At 33.9% G+C, this 5,157-nt stretch overlaps 1 long non-coding RNA gene across 1 annotated transcript; it reads right to left on the bottom strand.

Annotated features, from left to right (window-relative positions):
* Nucleotides 1-1,886: 1,886 nt before the first annotated feature.
* LOC141631466 (uncharacterized) lies at nt 1,887-3,541 on the bottom strand. Its single transcript, XR_012537637.1, has 4 exons — nt 3,477-3,541; nt 3,213-3,306; nt 3,029-3,114; nt 1,887-2,237 (listed from the first exon to the last, which is right to left on the bottom strand). It is a non-coding gene; the product is annotated as an uncharacterized LOC141631466 (long non-coding RNA).
* Between the last annotated feature and the right edge of the window lie 1,616 nt (nt 3,542-5,157).

The following is a 5,157-nucleotide window of genomic DNA, read 5'->3' as shown; positions in this document are numbered from 1 at the left end:
TGATCCCGAATCAACACCGCCATTAACAACGCCATTATCATTATCATCATCATCATCATCATCGCCGTCTTCTTGTTCAATCTCACCAGCGGTACTAGCAGGACTACTACTGCTACCTCTCTCGGCAGCGTATCCGCTACTAGTAGGACTCGCAGGATAATTCAACGCCCTACTCGGTACCGATTCATGATCAGTCTCCTCAATTGAAGTTTGATCGCGCAATGCCGTGGCTTCATCAACAACATCAGATTGTTGTGGTGGTGGTGGTGCTGGTTGGTGCTGATGATTGGGGGTTAAGGAGAGAGAAGACAAATTAGGGTTTACATCGGTGCGATGCACGGGGCAGGATTATCTGTAAAAATATATTTTAAGTTGATAGAAAAGTCCTATTATATTGTCATTGATGGAAAAAAAATCGTGATTGATATAGATGATAACCGATAAATTATTAGTACTTTTAGTATAAAAGTTTTGTCATCAAATATTATAACATCAAGTGATATAGTTTAAGGGGTCATTTGGTTCACAACCGGAATTGGAGTTCCAAGAAAATACTAATTCACATGTTTTTGCAATTTCTATGAAATTGAGGAAATTTGTTTGGTTGGAATGTGGGAAGTGAATTTCATAGGAATTACCACTTACCTAGGGGGAGCTAAGTAAGCAACTTCCTCAATTATGGAGGAATTAGAATTCCTATGGAACTTTAATTCATGGGATTTTGGGTAAACAAACAACCCACTTATTTTACAATTCATGTGTTTTAGAAGGGGTAACCAAACAACCCCTAAGTATGTCGCTAGCTTTTTCATTGTCACAGGCACAACCAGTTTTTAATTAAATACAAAACGCTTTCTTTATAAACATGGTGGAGCTCACCAATATGAACCCTTAATAACGGAGACATATCTTTATGAGTTTTGCAAATTATCTTACAACTACGTAAAACTGAATGATGTTACAAAAAAAACAGCAGGTATCATAATTATATATATTTAGTGCGTTGAAAGAAAATGTTAGATCTCTTACAACATAATTTTATCTTGACTATTTACAATTAAGAGTATTTGCTCCTTATAGACATCTCGCAATATCTCTGATTCTATTACATAGAATGCACGGGCACCTAGTAGTATTATCTGTGACAACATCAGTTAGTAGTTTATGTCATATTTTAAAATAGTTGGGTTACCAAGTTAGTATAATAATGTCAGTTAGTAGTATATATTTTATTGCACCGCTGAAAACGTTGTTTTACGTTACCATGGTATGGTAATAGAAAACTATTAAATTTAACAAAAAGTCAAATTATGCTAACAATGGAAGCAAACAAAATTTTCACCAATTGATTTAGATGAGGACATATTACACTAATGGAAAAAACCCCTATTGCGTCAGTTGTAAAAGGCCTTTTGCGTCTGTTTTTGACTGACGTATATCGAGGGGTCGTATTTGATATGCGTCTATTTTGGAACCGACAAAAAGTTAACATTTGCGTCGATTGTGTCTTAAAACCGACGCAAAAAGGTGTCATTTGCGTCGATTGTATTAGTAGAATTGACGCAATAGACTCTTACAACCGACGCAAATAGTTGTTATTTGTGTCAGTTCTTCACATAACCGATGCATTTGCTTTTATTTTTGCGTCGAGTTCTACCAAAAAAGCGATGCAATTGATAAATTGTTTTAAGAACCATTTGCGCATTTGTCATCGTAAACGGATGCAATTAATGTTTTTTTTATATACAAAAAATTGTTGCCGAAAATCCCGTAAAACTAACAATTCGAATACAAAAGCTTGAAAACCTACAACAATAATCCAACCAGCCACCAATACATAACATGTAAAGTAACATTAAATTTCATTCAACCCAACAACTTTCCAAATACAATCCAATGTATACAAAATCTCACAAACGTCTTAGTTACTAAGCTAATCTATACTAAATGATCTCTAAACATCTACTAGCCGAAACTTCTCTAGCCAAATTCATATACATGGTTGAAAAATGAATGCGGGGACGTGATGTATTATGAAGATCAAGAATATAAAACCCTTGTTCACATACACCTCTTCAATGCACCGGGGATTGTTAGATGTTAAAGTCGACATCTCTTCCCATGTAATATCAGTGCTTGCTTTGTGCAAACGTACACCATTAATTTTGAAGAGCCTCGACGTGAGAAATGTGCAAGGTCTTTGAGGCCATCACCTTTTTCTTTAACCGAGTAATAACCTATGGGGAGATGGATTCAGCAAACAAGCAAGGGCATGTTAGTGTATGAAAAAAATGGGAAGTCCCAGTTTCAAATTAAACTAATCTTGAAACCAAATTAGAATAATTAAACAAGACTATAAGATGTAACAATCAGAAGTATAGAACTACAAACATGTGCAAAATTTTCACATTAGTCCTAACAGCAGGAGCATCAAATAAAAGAACCATTGATAAGCTACCTTCTGATTGAACTAGAAATTTTTTCCATAACACATTTAGATTGGTCCCCATGAATGTCCTATATGAATTAAATAAGAGCATTTGTTAGTAGAAGAACAGCCCTCAAAACAATACCACTCACTAAGAGAACACTACAGAAACATGGGAGGCAATTTAACTACCTATAGTACAGACGTAAAGGCTGAAACCTCAGCCAGTTTGTCAGCTGAAACAATTCTAGTACTGAATGTGGTATCAACAAGAAAGAGAACAAGTGATATCGTATACTCTTAGTCCTTCATCATCTAGAGAGGGTATAAATACAATAAACTGAAGAAGGCGAAATGTAAATTGACACAGTAGTCGATAGACACTCAACGGCTCTACTCGTCGGATGTAAACACCACACACACATCTAATGATAAGGATATACCATCACATATTCATTTAACTGATGTCATTCAACAATCAACTAAGCGTATCCTGGAATGTCCATACACAACACAATTCACATGAACGTTTGAAACTTAAAATTGTACTCAATATGCAAAGCAATTGGCATAAAGCTAGCTAGAGAGAAGGAGAGTAACCTGTAACCCGTCAAACCAAGGTGCAAATGAAGATGACAGTTTTATATTTGACTTGCACCGCCATCCTTTAAAAGATGTCCTCTATACTGCAAAAAAAAATAATTCATGAGCTCACTCCCACACTCATGACTGTCTCCAACAAAATTAACAAAGCAAAAGGACCATTTAAGATACAGGTCCGTACCTTGTGATTAAGTAGCATCCACCATCAGTTTGAACAAAGCAGAACCTCCATGGTGGCAACCAGGCATCTTCCATGCCATGTTTTCTAGCTCATCCTGGCATTCAAAATTTACATTTCAAAACCTCCATAATAAACTATCAGAGAAAACCATTTCAGAAAGCCGTCAAAATGTTTTGAAAATATTATATAACTAGCCCATACTAAAAACAATAATTACGGCGAAAGCACAATTTTGGGCAAAATCAAACAAATTAAGAAATTCACATCAAGAGCCATTTGGGTAATAATATCAACAAAAAAGAAGCTAATTCATCATCCGAAGTAACATCTGAAAACTCAATTAAGTATGAGAAAATTGTGGGCCCTTGGATTAGAAGAATGGAGAGTGGAGATTTGCCCACTTTAAGCCCATTATAGGCGTGAAAAAAAAAGGAAATAGGGTGAGCAGGAGAGAGAAGGGCTGTGTTAGTACAATTTGCTATTACCCACTGTGCACACACAAACACATGCATAATCACTCAACAACCTTCCTCAACACATTTCTTAGACATACTCCACCAAAACACAATTTGCAAAAAAAAACTCATCAGACTGGCGAAAATTGAGAGCAAATCCTACTTTCTTCATTTCCCATCTTCCTTTATCAGCTTCCTTGATCATCTTCCATTATTATCCTTGAGCATCTTCCATTATTATCCTCGAAGCTGAGAAACAAACAACAAGACCAACGTCCAACGTAAAAAATGACGGATTTGCAAATGGTTCCATTTGGCCATGGTAATTATTGGATTGTTTTTTTTTATTTTCTTCATGTTAGTTTATATATCATATTGTTATGAAAACATTAGGTTAGATATTAACAGTTCTTTAAATATGATGAGGAAGTGTATTTTAGGTTATTTTTTAAGCTTGTTTTTTATTATGTAAAATCTGTAAATCCACTGTTTTATCATGAACTCCATCATTATGGAGTTCAATATCAACTCTGTGAATAATAAGTTAAACTTCTCCATGATGGAAGTTAAACTCTGTGAATAATAAGTTCAACATCATAGTGTCAGGCTTGAAATTTATAACAGTGAATTCGATGAAATTGTAATTTTAACTGCAAAAGGTGTGAATGTAAGCCACCAAAGTATTATTGTAATTATTATGGTAGAATTGAATTTCAAAAGTGTAATATTTGTATCTTAAATTGAAATTGTCAATATCGTAAGTATAACTTATAAAACTGTAATTATATCTGATAAAAGTATAATTTTAACAGGTAAAAGTGTTATTGTAAGAGACAAAATATGTCAGTTTTCAATTTGTAATTGTAATAATTACAAGTATAATTGTAACATACAAAAGTGTAATTATAACAACCAAATGGTTTATTGTAACAGAAAAGCAAGTTTTGAAACTGTAATTGTAATAATAAAAAGCATAATTCTAACAGATTGGACTGTAATTTTAACAGGCAAAAGTGTGATTGCAAAAGACAATTTCTGTAAGTTTTCAAACTGTAATTCTAATAGAAACAAGTATAATTGTAACACAGAAAAGTGTAATTTTAACAACCAAAGGGTTGATTGTAACAGAAAAGCTGCAAGTTTATAAACTATAATTGTAATAGTAGAAAGTATAATTCTAACAGGCAAAAGTGTAATTATAACTACGAAAAGTGTAATTTTAAGAAATATATAATTTGGGTTACTTTAAGTTGTTATGAAAACAATTGATAATTATTACGCTATTGTCAGATAATATTGAGCACAATGGAAAACAAAAGCCGAACGAAGAAGAATTTTGCAAAGATGTTGAAGCTAAGTTCACCCCCTATGTTGGTCAGGAATTCCTGGAAATAGAGGAAGCAGTGACATTTTATAGAATTTATGCTGTTGCTTGTGGTTTTGATGTGCGTAAGTACACGACTAAGAGATGGCATGGAGGGGAGATCAAA

Source organism: Silene latifolia, chromosome Y, assembly GCF_048544455.1.
Source record: "Silene latifolia isolate original U9 population chromosome Y, ASM4854445v1, whole genome shotgun sequence".
Lineage (NCBI taxonomy): Eukaryota > Viridiplantae > Streptophyta > Magnoliopsida > Caryophyllales > Caryophyllaceae > Silene > Silene latifolia.
The sequence above is the reverse complement of the archived record's forward strand: the minus strand, read 5'-3'. Positions and strand labels throughout refer to the sequence as shown.